Raw genomic sequence first — 14315 nt, 5'->3', positions numbered from 1 at the left:
CCGTTTTACAGAATGGCGAATAACTTCTCGACCTGACTTTCGTGTCAAAGCTGAGCTTTAACATAAACATTTCAATTATTTGAGCAATTACAAGAAATAACTGGAGCGCGAGCGTGCAGCACGCGGAGCAAAAGTAATGGCGTTTGATGTTTGTTATCCATTTAAGCCTCTCTGTGGAAGTTTTGCTATTTTGAAGCCAAATATAGCCAGAAAGCAGTTTGCCTAGTTCATGCAGGTAGCCTGTTGGTTTGAATGATGTGATAAACCGCAACTACCATTCATTTTGCCTGTTGCTTGTAAGCTGGTAATTTTCCACCAGCCACGAGTGGGCGTGGTTACATGATCATGAACGCACGGGGTTAGAAAAACGACCTGGAGCAGAATTTGTTTCCCCGAATGGGTAACGCTACCAAAGTGAACGGGGGACATTATGTGTATATATATATAGTGTCAGCAGCAGCCGGGACGATAAATGCAGAAACGCTGTCTTGTATTTTCCTATTTGAGCGCCATATATTCAATGCACCGCTGTCAATGGAGGATGCAAACATGACAGCGTTTTTTTCCCTCCTCTGTGGTCACGTGGTCCAGCGCGCTACTTGATGGAAAAATACTGGATTTGGTGTGTAGCGGAGACAGTACACAGCCCAGTAAAGTCATTCTGAGAGGATATTTCGAAGGGCGTTTTGAATGTTTACCCAGCAACACTATCTACCGCTCATTCTTTATGTTTCTTAGAAACCTGTAAGACTCGCTTTTTATTATTATCATTATTATTATGATGATGTCAAAGTAGTCAGAGGTGGGAAGTAATATCTATTTTTAAAGTCCAAGTCGGACTGAGATGCACGTCAGTCAGTGAAATTGCGCAAACTGCAAGAAAATCCATTACCAGTCGGGTTGTTTCAGAGTTGCACGCTGCTCATGAGAAACGTACGTGTTATGTTATAGTGCATGTCATGATGCAGTACAAGGGGAACTGACTGCACACAACTTACAGTGTAATGTCAAAGCTATTCGTATTAATGAAAAGTTTTTTTTTCTTTTTGCATATTTTCCATGTCGAAAATAAGTTATGTTATTTCACCTGTTCTGCCAGTGTGCCAATGGCGTCCCAGTGTCCTTGGATCAGCCTCACACCTCAGACAGTTGGCCTATATCCGAGCCTTTGTTATTAACAAACAAGATTTCAAAGCCTATTATCTATGTGTGGAGTCATGCACGCCATTTGCTTTGCCCTCCGTCCTGTCACAGAGTGCCTGACCCTCAGGAGGACAGGAGGCACACATTTCTAGATACAAACAGGTCATCCTGCTTTTTGGGAATGTAATAGACTAGGCAAAGCTATCTGAAGTCCAATTTATATTATGTGTAAGGTAAGACATATTAACATTGGGATATGCTTTAACTGTGGTGGTTTATCATTTACATATAGTGCATGCACATAGTTGTCCACCCTTGTGAGTTTGACAGTTGTGATATATATGCAAACAAATAAGTAAGTATGATAGACTGCTATTTTTAATGCCCAACAGGAAAATGTAAGTGCAAATCAACAAACCTCCAAGTAGGTGTGTGACCTCTGCAGGAAAAAGTGTCAGGTACAATTTACAGCGAAGCCTCAGATATTGAAAAATGGATCTAAACCCATACCACAGCTGAAGGCTGATTTTTTTTTTTTTTTTTTTTTTTTTTTTCATAAAGCCAGAAAAGCTTTTTTTAAACATCAGCCGTGTCTTCACTGTAGGGTCCACCAGTGCCCTTATCATAGAAAATAGGCCACACTGTTTAAAGTTTATGTCACTCTGATATCATTAAAAATAGATGTAGTACTATGAAAATCCTCATCGTGTCATTCATTTTCCCACCCTACATGAACCTAGCTGCCCGCAGGGCCTCACTGTCCACACAAATGAGGTTCTCTGGTAGAGCGGTGCTGGAATTTATTTTCAAACATGTGTGAAGTTTAGAGGTAACCAAGCTCGATCAGGCACAGGCTGGTTAAAGCTTGTTCTCTCTGGCTGGAGCCTAGTAGGCCATTTACATATATTATCGTTGCACCACACTAGTGGGCTGACCTCTATGTGGCAATCAACTTAAAAAAAAAAAAACATATTGAAAGTAGTTGTGCTGGCTCATACTCCTCTTGTCCCAGTGCCCGAATGGTCAGCTTTGGCATGCAGGTCTATGATGGGAAAAGGAGAAATGAAAAGTGGTGCATAATTTCAGGGTATTATTGCGCAATGATTCCAGTGTGACAGAAAAAGTCAACTTGTTGTCAACACTGTGGGCTGTTTAAACAATGCGTTTTACTTGCTTGTACCAGCTGCTGGTCGGTACAGGAAACTAATCTGTGCTACAGAGAATAAAAACACTCATTGTTTTTTGATTAGCCTCTGACTCTAGCTCATGTTAAAGTCAGGACCTTATAAACAATTAATAGCGCCATCTCCTGCTGTAGAAGTGTTTCACACTCCTGCTTCTAAGATGTGATTTTGGAGTGCCATCTGCTGGAGAAATGGCTTCCTTTTTCTTTTTTTTTTTTGCTATCGCTGAGATCAAATCTCAAAGCAGTATTTCAATTTCCATTGTATTTGCAATATTCAGGTATTATAATTTTCTGAGCTTTGTCCACAGTCTTACAAATTTGGATCTTGGGTGTCATTTTAATGAGCCATAGAAAGTCTGATGGTCTCTTAAAGTTTGTGTTGGTTATCTGGGTTACCAAAAAATTCTGGGTTCCAAACCAAAGTTAACTTATCAAATTGAAGCTTAAATCAGTGCCCATGTGGAGACCTTTGCTGTAGGCAATACACATAGATATTTTGTTTCTAAATCTATGCTTAAGTTTTTAGTTTTAAATGCAAAAAACAAAGATTTATTTAACATCTCTAAAGCACATAACAGAGGATGAAGAACCCCTCATTTCTTTATATTTTGTTGCCAAAATAGGTGCAGCTTTTTACTGAGACATGTCCAAACAAAACTGGAAACAGTGTATAAGACTATTCTAATAAGCTTGAAAGTCTTGAAACTTGAACTCCATCAAGTTTAACAAGCTCTCAAACACCACTGGTTGAAATGCCGCCCCAAAGCATGACAGAGCCTGTACTGTGTTTTACAGATGGCAGTAGATACTCCCTGCTGTACCTCTAAGACCTATTTCCACTGATTTTCAGTCCAATTCTTGTGCAGTTTAGCATACCTCAGCCTTTGACATGACTTTTGGAAAATGTCCATCTGATGCAGATAGGCCTGATATTTCTTTCTTTTTTTTGACCTCCACTCCACTTTCCTAAAAAACAATTTAAGGACACACTGCACATCGTGCCCAGATAGACCAAGTTTTTGACTAACGGCTCTTTGGGAAGCACCTTATCACTTGATCATTAACAGAAATGCTTTGAGTTACTAGGATGGTAAAAGTAACTGAAATAACTGCTTGTTACACCCAAGGTATGAAGACAGAATCTTGAACACAACATGCTGAACCTTGAAGCAGATGAGCACACTGGGTGCTATGCATGTCAGCTAAAATCAGAAAACTGTGGCTACAATATGCACAGGCTCACCAGACCTGGACAACAGAAGATGGGAAAATCATCGCTTGTTCTGATGACTCTCGATTTCCGCTGCAACATTCAGATAATAGAGTCAGAATTTGGCATAAAAAATGGAAACATGGATCCATCCTACCTTGTATCAAGAGTTCAGGCTGGTGGTGGTTGTATAAAGTTGTTGGGGAATTTTTGAAACACATTTTTGGTCTCTTAGTACCCACTGAACATAACTTGAATTCCAGAGCCTGTCTGATTGTTTTTGCTTACGATGTATGTTCTTTTATGTTCTCATCTTCTGACGGCTGCTTCCAACAGGATAACACACTCAAAAAAATCTCAAACTGGTTTCTTGAACATGATAATGAGATCTCTGTATTCAAATGGCCTCCACAATCACCAGATCCCAATCCAACGGAGCAACTTTGGGATGTGGTGGAACGCTAAAAAAACAAAACAAAAATCCCCCAGAAAAATCAAAATAGGGGAACTTGATTTAATAGATTTTTTTTTATTTTTTTCCTCAACTTTTGATTTACATATTACAGATATGACTTTGCATGATTAAACAAAAGATTAGGCAACTTGAATTTTCTTGTTCAGCTTTTTACAATTTTTTTTAGAATTCTGAGAAAAAAGAACAAAAGACATCCTCATTTTTTCCAGTGTCCATAATCCTCCTCTATAAATAGTGCATGCATACTGAAAGCTAAATTGTGTGTGTATCCATAAACTTTCATTTCAAATGAACACTAACTACAGTTAACATGAACTCAAATTTCACTAACAATCAGTTTTGGGTTGTGCTCAGACTTCTGTGCAACTCAGAAATCCTTCTTCTACAGTTAATAATGATTTAGGGCAACTATAGAATGAGGGTTTGGGGTTTTTTGTTGTTGTTCTTGTTTTTGACTGTCAAGCTTTTGCTTGTTGCCAACAATCAGAAAAATTTGAAATCTTTACCAAGATCAACAGTTTCTAGGTTCTCATTTTTACATTTAGTGGTAGATTCATATCATCTACGCACAGCCAATGAATCTGGAGGACCTGTGTGATGCTATCATGTCACTAACGACCAAAAGCTCTGAAGAATGTTTCTTGCACCTTTTTGTATCTGCCACAAACAATGAAGGCAGTTATTTTCCCAGTGTTTTAGTCATTAAATGTTAAGTTTTTTAAACACTTTATTTTCAATAATACAGCAAGTGTCATTCAGGTCAACGGGTGTGTTCAAGTTTTCACATCTGGAAAGCCAAATAAGATAAAGGTCAAGCTGTCTGGAATACCCTATTACCCGTCCTCAGACTGAGTTTAAACACGACTTATAAGTGGTGATGAAATATTGTCTTTTAACAGTGAAGTTTAAAACATATGAAACGTGCTGTAACATCTATAGGCACATAACACATCAGTTACAGGCAAATGTTGTGCAAAAGCTCAGTGCTAAAATCCAAGTGTCATATAGTGTTACTAGCGACAGATGTTACCTGTTGAAAGCTTACACTGAAGATGTTTTACACTGAAGATTGTTTGTTTGGGTTTTTTAGCCCAAATTCAGTACTCTGAGGAGCTGGAATTTATTAATGTTAGATGATCAGCAGCTCAGCCATGAAGTGTTAGGCCGCTTAAAATCACAGAGCGGGGTCAGTGGATGCCGAGGCACGTGCTGCACAGAGGTCACCAACTTTCTGCAGATTCAATTACTACAGACCTCCAAACGTCATGTGACCTTCAGATTAGCTCAAGAACAGTGCATAGAGAGCTTCATGAAATGGGTTTTCATGGCATCTAAGCCTTACATCTCGAAGTGCAATGCTGGATGTAGTGGTGTAAAGCACATTGCCACTGGACTGTAGAGTGCAGACGTGTTCTCTGGAGTGACAAATCACGCTTCTCAGTCTGACAATCCAATGAACATCTGGGTTTGGCGGTTGCAAAGAGGATGAAAGCAATGGGCCTTATAATGATCTGAGTCGGACTTATACCTGCCATAGAGGTATAAGATGTAACAAATCAGATTCTAGCCACAACTGTCTGTTTAGTCAAGTTTAGCCAGTCAAAAAGAAAAAAAAATTAACTGTCTGCCCAGGCAGCCAGCCTTCGTCATACGGCACACACACTGAATATTCAACTCCATTTGGATCGTAGCTGATAGAAAGTGTAGTTCTTACACTTTGATCTGCGCACAGTAAATGCATTTGGATGTTGTACAGCAGGAGCAGAGCCAAAGTAGCCACTGTGATTTTCAAAGTAAAGCTGCCGAAACACAGCTGTGTGTTCAAGAATTTTTAAATAAGTTCAGCTTTTTAGTATTTTCCTTTAAGTGCTGGTACGTTTTACTAGCACAATACTAAGATTACATATTTTTTTCTTAATGTCAGTCTTTTTACTTTCGAGTTCGGTTTGATTGGCACTTGTTTTCTGCCTCAGCTCTGTCACTGCTTCCTTGTGCAAACAGGGCCTGGAGGGATTTAAAAACATGGACACAGACAATTCAACTATTGAAGAGAGTATGTTGAGATGATGGAAGCAGCACTTTGATGACCTGATGAATCCAGAGTTAGTGTTTTGGAGACAAAGGTAGAAAGGCAAGACTGAGATTTGGACATGTTGAGAAGATGGATAGTGGATATATTTGACAAAGGATATTGAAGATGGAACTTCCAGGCAGGAGGAAAAGAAGATCACAGAGAAGATTTGTGGATGTAGGGGAGGATGATCTGACCCCTGACCCCTAGGGAAAAGTTGGACAAGTTAAACTCATCCGGTAGTTCATGAATTCAACAGCAGGTGGCACTGTTGAATAAAATAATGACTTGAGTTTCAAACCTACAGCAGCTCATGTGCTCAAGAACAGCTTCTAAATGCAAAACAACACATGAGACCACCTGTGGAAGTGATAAGAAGGTCACTATGCATCAACAATTTTACACAGGATCATATGTTAGTAGATTTTTTTTAATTGTGAAATCTAATTCATGGGTGAAAAAGATCTAAGATCAGCGACAAAGGACAGGTGGACCAATTAAATATACATTGAAAAGAGGTGAGTAAAGGAAGTAAACATAGTCGGGTGCAGTGGAACAGCAGAAGCAAAGAGGTGTTCCAAGACGAGGCTCATTAATCTCGTTTAAAAAATGGACACAGTAACATGGTATAAAGGCTGATCTTTTTATACACGAGTGTGACTCTCCTGAGTGTGTCTCTATCAGCCCTTCACACTGAGTGTGTCTCTATCAGCCCTTCACAGCAGCTCCAACAATGCTTGCAAAGCCAACAAATTTTTTCAGTTTCCCTTCACAATTGCAGGATGTCGCAGACGGCAGCCTTGATGCATAGCTGCAAATGAAAAAGTTTAAAAAAGAAGTAGAATTCACCTTTGTGAGGAGACACTCCTGGCAAATCACGCTGTTTTGATAGGTACAGTGGAACAAGAGGGTTTTAGGGGGAAGGAGAAACACATTATACTGTAAGTACTTTAAAAAAACATTCCTACACTGTACAGCTGTAAGTTATTTTAAGTATTTAGTAATTTGGGGTGTTTAGAGAAAAGGGTTTATGTGACGTAAGCCAGCAAACTAAAGTGATGAAGGAGTTTTGAAGGAAGTTAGGCAGCTACAATGAAGCCATTGTAATGCTCTCTAAGAAAGGGTTCAGATGGGATCCTGAAGGCAACAATGAATCAATGCTCAGTGTTTTCTTTTAATCTGTGAAAATACAGAAATAATCACAATCTTTTAAAGAACTCCTGCTCCTACTGCAGAATGAATGTGGCACTAATCTGATGCGTCTCTGCTGATATTGACTTTGTCTGTCATCATTTCCCTCTGGTCATCACCACGAGGACATTTTAATTTGTGAAAACACAGTATTCAGCCACCTTTCTGCAAACAACAACAACAACAAACAAACAAAAGGCATTCCCAGCTGTACTTTGTATGTCTATGTAACCCGTTCAAGTGTTACGCCTGTTGTTCTTGCGTTGTGTTCTGGCGTGAAAGTAAGAGGCAGGAGACAGTACTGGGTCTTTGGCTGTTTACTGCACATCTGCAACACAGAAATATGTGTCTGTTCTGTGTGTGTCACGCGACTGTCAGTACACCTCTCCTCCGGCCATGCTGAAAGGAGCTGTGCCTGCAGCTTCATTAACACTACAATAATATAATAAATCAAATACAACAAATTGTTTTAAAACATTAACTTAAAGCACAAAATAAATAATATGTCACAAAAACATCAAAAACAACTTATAAGAACAATAAACAAAATAATTCAAAAACAAATAAACAGTCAGATAAATACAATTCAATAACCAGGACCCAATATTCTGGTACTTATAGTTCAAACATTATACTTCAGTACAATTATATTAATAACCGCCATCTAACAGGCAATACAGCACTGTACTTATAAAAACAATGAATGAAAGACTGCATCTCCAAAACATGAGAACATCTCCATACCTGCAACACAGAAATATGTGTCTGTTCTGTGTGTGTCACGCGACTGCCAGTACACCTCTCCTGACGAAGGAAAAAAGAGTGCATGCTGTTAAAAAAAAAAAAAAGACTGCCGCGAGTACGCTCTCAAGCCGCTAGCGATCAGGCTAACTTAGCATGCTAGCATTTCAGCTGCGTTCTCGGCTAAAACTCATTATAAGCGTATATTAGCGAACTCCGCCCTCCACAAAACTTATCCCGAATGAGTCTCTTAATGACAAACAAAAACGCGGCGGTTCGGCTGTATTCACATTGCAGCTTGGGGTCTGAACAAACTTTAATTCGCAGAGAGCAACGTGGCAGTGACTTACCTCCGGCCATGCTGAAAGGAGCTGTGACCGGGGCACACATGCACGCGCCTACGTCACCACGCAGCGCACACACACACACGAACGCACACAGACTGAGATCACACACGTAGGAGACCGAGATACAAAAATGACATATTTAATCCAAAAAAAAAAATGTGTTTTGGGTGAAATTCACAAGTATTTAACACATATGTTACATTCACCCCCCCTGAATTTCACCAAAATCACTACACATCTGAATGATACTGCAATACCAAGAGGCACAACGATGCTGAACTACCATCACCTCCGGACCAGGCAACCCAAGGATCTTATCCCATAGTTCAGTTAAAAAACTATCCGTAAATGGATTAAAAGAAGTTGGATAGGTTGATCAGGCCTCCAACCCTTTCAGAACACAAAGGTGCAGCCTACACCTCATCAAACGTGGTCCCATTAAAGACGCACAGGGCGGGTGTCATGATGCCTCGAGCAAATACAACACATTCATAATACGCAATGGGATGACCAAAAAACAGTCTATGTCAGAGGCCGAGCCTCCAGTGGCGGTAACAGGCCCCATGTAATAGGCTTCTGGACCATATTTTCTATCAGCCTGTTGACTGACTTTACCACCCGACCTGCTCTGGTAACCACTCTGCCTCGAACATTGGCATGGTCAGGGTCATGTCTTGGCAAGTTGGATGGCTGCCCAGTATACGGCTAACCAGAGGTCTGATTCATGTCTGAGCCAGAAACAGGAACAGTCTGCAGAACACCAGCGTCCCCATGACAGGCACCTGGAGCAGAAACTGTGCCAGACTGTGTCAAATCAGAGGTAGTGGAACAGTCAACCGGAGTAGGAAGAGCAAAGTGCTGGGCCTGACCAGAAGGGCTTGCTGAAGTGTGCGTTGTGCAAGTCTGAGAGTCAGGTAAGGCATTGTCCACATCCGCACCATCACATGAACCATGCTGACGATCCGTGGACTGTGAGGCATGCTCTGCTGCCACAGAATCCACATCCACTCCATGGCTCAAATCCGAAAGGACCCACAAGGAAGTCCTTGCTGCGGTAGACTCTGTCTCTAGACTGCCAGGGTCCTCCAGATCCCCACAAGCACTGAGATCCCCCTCACTGGAGAAAACGTCCAGGGACTGACTTCCCAATGAATCCTGAACAGGAAGGAAACTCACGTCCAACAGAAGGTTTCTGTGTACAACCTTACTTTGGCCTGAAGAGTCACTGATCCTGTAAATGTGGGTCCTGGGATGCCTCTCCACAACAGTATAAACCTGAGGCTCCCACTTGTCTGCAAGTTTCTTCTTGCCCCGCTCGCCTTTATTGGCAAGCAGGACGCGATCCCCAACATTCAGAGACACACCTTTGATTTTCTTATTATATTGACGAGCCTGATGCTCCTGCTCACTGCTGGTGTGCTCCTGGGCGATCTTGGCAGCCTCAGACAAGTACGACAGAAGAAGCTTGGAGTAGCTGTTAAAGTCCACCACAATGGGATCATGCAAAACAGACTTGAACATAACGTCGACCGGTAGTCGTGGGACACGGCCGAACATCAAGTAGAATGGGGCATATCCAGTAGTCTCGTGAACAGTTGCATTATAAGCAAAGGTCAATGTCTGAATCTGCTGCGGCCATTCCTGTTTGGCTCTGAGAGGGAGAGCTCGCAGCATGTTGCCAAGTGTGCGGTTGAACCGCTCCGTGCCACCATTGCCCATAGGGTGATAAGCAGTAGTGTGAGACTTGGCAACGCCCGAAATCTGCAGGAGTTCAGAAAATAATTCACTTTCAAAGCTGGGACCTTGGTCTGAGTGAATATGCTCAGGGACACCATATACACAAAAAACACAGTCCCATAACTTTCTGGCAACCTGCTTGGCAGTCTGATTCTTGCACGGGAAGGCAAAGGCCATTTCGTGAAGTGGTCAGTCGCCACAAGCACATCAACAGAGCGCTTCTTTTTGTCCTCTGCTGACCAAAAGTCAATGCAGATGAGCTCCATGGGAGCAAAGGTCTTAATGCTCTCTAATGGGGCTCGTGCTGCAGGCTCTGGGGTCTTGGCAAGTATGCACCTTCCACAGCACCGAACATGCTCCTTCACATCCCTCTCCATATTGGGCCAGAAAAAACGTTGTCTTGCTAGGTGGAGGGTCCAAACTTGACCCTGGTGCCCTGCCAAATCGTGGACACCTTTCAAGGCCTGCGCCCGTAAATTTGCTGGCAACACCAACTGGAGTCTCTTTGTTTTGCTCACAGGGTCTCTCGCCTCCCTGTAGAGAATCCCATCCCGAACCTTGAGCCTCTCCCAGTGCTTCAATAAGGCCAGTGCCCTGGAATCCATATCATGTCTCTCACGCCTGGAAGGGCGCCTCCTGCGGGCTACGAGTGGCAGGACAGCAGAGATGATAAGATCTTGAAGTTGGTGGTCCTCCAGCTCATGTAAGGTAAGTGATGGCAGTACATCATTGCCAACTGGTTGCAACTGCTGAACAAGGTGGAGAAGGGAGGCAGCTCTATTCTCCACAGCGGTTTCCCAGTAATCATGGTGAACCAAGGTAGCCGTGACTTCCGACGAACTGTAGGAATCTTCTGAGGCCAGAGCTGGAACAGGTTGTTGGGCAACCTGAAGATTTTGGACACCAAACCTGAAAGCGTCCTGCACCTCATGAGCCGCCGCACCTTCTGCATTCCGCACCAAGTGCTCGTAGGGCTCCTGAAGCAAGCGCCCACCAATAGAATAGGTGAAGGGGTCACGACTGAGTGCATCTGCTACAACATTCTTTCGACCTGGGATGTACCTCAAATCAAAGTTGTAGGATGACAGCTTGGCCACCCACCTTTGTTCATAAGCGTCCAGCTTGGGCTTGGTCAATATATGAACGAGCGGGTTGTTGTCAGTCCACACTGTGAACTTGTGCCCCTTCAACCAATGGCTGAACTTTTCAGAGATGCTCCACTTCAGGGCCATGAACTCAAGGCGATGGGCTGGGTATCTCTGCTGTGACCTGCTTAGCGCTTTGCTCGCGAAAGCAATAGGGCGTGCCTTATCCCCGTCGATAGGCAATTGTGATAAAACCGCTCCCAGTCCATCCAGAGAAGCATCCACAGACAAAATGAACGGTCGTGAAAAGTCAGGATGAGCCAACACGGCATAGTTAAGGAGGTCGTCCTTCAGTTTATGAAAGGCCTTGTCACATGCAGGGCTCCAATCTGCAGCAGTCAACTTCCTGAACATGCCAGCACCCCTCCCAGCCTGACTAGTCCGTCCCTTCCTCTTCTGGCCAGCCGTCAGAGCAAACAGAGGCTTGGCAATGGCAGAGCAACCAGGAATGAAGCACTGATAGAAAAAGACCATTCCTAAAAAGGACTTAATCCTTTTCACAGAAGGAGTGCAACCATCCTTCTCCATTAGAGCCTCCCTCGGCATCTTGGAAATCACTTCCACCTTAGCTGGGTCCACAGCGACTCCGGTCTGGTCGATGACATGACCAAGAAACCTGACTGACTTCTGCAGCAGATGACACTTCTTTGGACTCAGCTTGAGATTGTTGTCTCTCAACCTTTGAAAAACAGCTCGGAGCCGGCACAGGGCTTCCTCTTCAGTGGGAGCAAAGACCAGGAGGTCATCCAAGTAGCAGAGCAGACTGGTGAAGTTGAGGTCACCAAAGATGTTCAGCATCATGCGCATAAATGAAGCTGGGCTATTGCAGAGCCCTTGTGGCATCCGGTTGTATTCGTACAGGCCAACAGGCGTTGTGAAAGCGGTGTACTTCTTATCCTCCTCACACATTGGAATGTTGTAAAACCCAGAGGTTAAGTCCATCGTGCTGAAGAAGGCATTGCCCCCAAGCGCGGCAAGGCAATCCGCTTGGTGAGGGAGTGGGTGCGCATCCTTAAGAGTTCGCGCATTCAACCACCTGAAGTCCGTACAAATCTGCAATCCACCATCCTTCTTCCAGACCATGACGAGGGGGGATGCATACTCGCTGATGAATTTGCAAATAATCCCTTTCTCCTCCATGTCAGTGAGTACCTGCCTTAGTTGTTGGTAATGAGCAGGGGGTACTCTTCTGTAAGGCATGTGGAATGGGCGTTCATCAGTCAGGTGGATCCGATGTACAAAGCGTTTAGCTTCGCCACGGTCAAGCGGGTGTCTAGAGAAGATGTCCTCATACTGCTCAATTAGCTCAACAAGCTCTCTCTTTGAATGTAAGCTGGCATGGCATGAGTCAATGTCAAGATCACCCAAACCTAGGGAGCACAACCTGTCATTCAAGACAGCCTCAGTAGCGGCTGGCCCACTGACTGGTACCTGGGCCATACTCGCCATCTTGCAGGAGTCCTGCTGGAAATCAAGGTCCTCCACCGCAAGGCAAGATGAAACAACAGCAACCCTCGAGTTGCGTTTCAAGGTTAGTGGTTTTGAGGAGAGATTGGTCATCTTCAATGGCACCCACCGATCACCCCACATGGATGTGATCACCCGGCCAACAAGGACGTCTCTCGGCCCAGACCCAGAGGTGCAAGGTTCCACGATGATCGTGCTGCCTGGAGAGACTGGCACATTGCTGGGCAGCCTGCCCCATACCAGATGCTCACACTGTGGGAGTAGTGTCACAGCACGAGGCAGTTTCACAGTGCAAATTTTGTCAGGAACCTCCTCACCCCTCCATCTGGTGGTGCACGACATCATGTCCAAGAAGTGCTCATAGTCAAGAAGCGAGTGCTTGCTTCCCACAGACACAAGCTTCCAATAGTCATCAGAATGTTTCATAACTCGCATCAGGTACTTGAGGACATTGGAGCCAATGATGAGCTCATCACGCTGGCCCGACACTACCAAAACTGGTACAATGCATTTCACACCGTGGACAGTAAGTGTCAAGTCATAAACGCACTTTGGGTGGGTCTGCTTCCCACCACAGCCAACCAGCACAATACATTCGGCCGACTGCGGTCCACTCACAAGAGCTCCAGCCTCTCTAAGTGACTTCTCGGCCTCTTCACTCATAGTGCAAGCCATGGACCCGGAATCCATCATGCCCCTCAAGTTAACCTTGTCATTCACTGCAACTTGGGTGTAGAACAATTCACTAAATGTAGGCACTACTGCTGGTCCCTGAACCACGACACGGTATCCCTCTGGCATTGTTGAACAGGTGTTGACATAAAGAAATTCAAGATCCGATTCATCATGATTGAGGGTATTAGGTTCATCCCCCACACTGCCCCTCTCCAAGTGTGGGTGATTCAGTTTTCCGAAGGCCAACTCTGCCTCGCGACAGCTCCGGCCTCCCGTCCCTCACGACGACTGTGACAGTCCTTTTTCCAATGACCAGGAGCAAAGCATGCAAGACAGAGATTCTCTCTCCTGCAGTGCATGTGAGTGGAATGACCAGTGTTGCCACAGACCTGACAACTCTTCTTAAGAAAGGGCCCGCGGGTAAAACGCTGCGAAGGTGCAGATGCAGGGGCTGCAGTCTGCACATTCTGACATGCAATCACGCGATCCAAGAGGCTGATCAGAGCGCGCATGCCAGGCACATCAAAAGCTTGGATGTTAGTCGAACCAAGCTCGCAACCAACTGACTGCTGACTAGACTGAGTGGTCACAGGGTACGTTGGTGACTGTTGGAACTGAGGAGTAGGCGTAGGCACCGGACAAGACGACACTGATGTCCCAGAAGGACAGGTTGTCGAAACATCAGCTAGAACAGGAGTGAAGCAAGCTGCTGTGGGCGAAAGCTGACAAGCGAGGTTTGAGGCTGGTGCTGTAGGCTGAGACTGCAAGGCGACACTGGCCTGCACAGGCTGTGATGCCATCGCTTCTTGAGGCGCAATAGAGCAGTTGTGGCTAACCTCTTTCCTCTGTGAGGTGTGGAAACTGCCCTGACTGCGTGCCCTGAGTTCACGCTGGAAGCTATCAATGCGTTCTTGAACCTCAGTGGTT

The sequence above is a fragment of the Perissodus microlepis genome, chromosome 13 (assembly GCF_051167445.1).
Source record: "Perissodus microlepis isolate ML-2025 ecotype Zambia chromosome 13, ASM5116744v1, whole genome shotgun sequence".
Lineage (NCBI taxonomy): Eukaryota > Metazoa > Chordata > Actinopteri > Cichliformes > Cichlidae > Perissodus > Perissodus microlepis.
The sequence above is the reverse complement of the archived record's forward strand: the minus strand, read 5'-3'. Positions refer to the sequence as shown.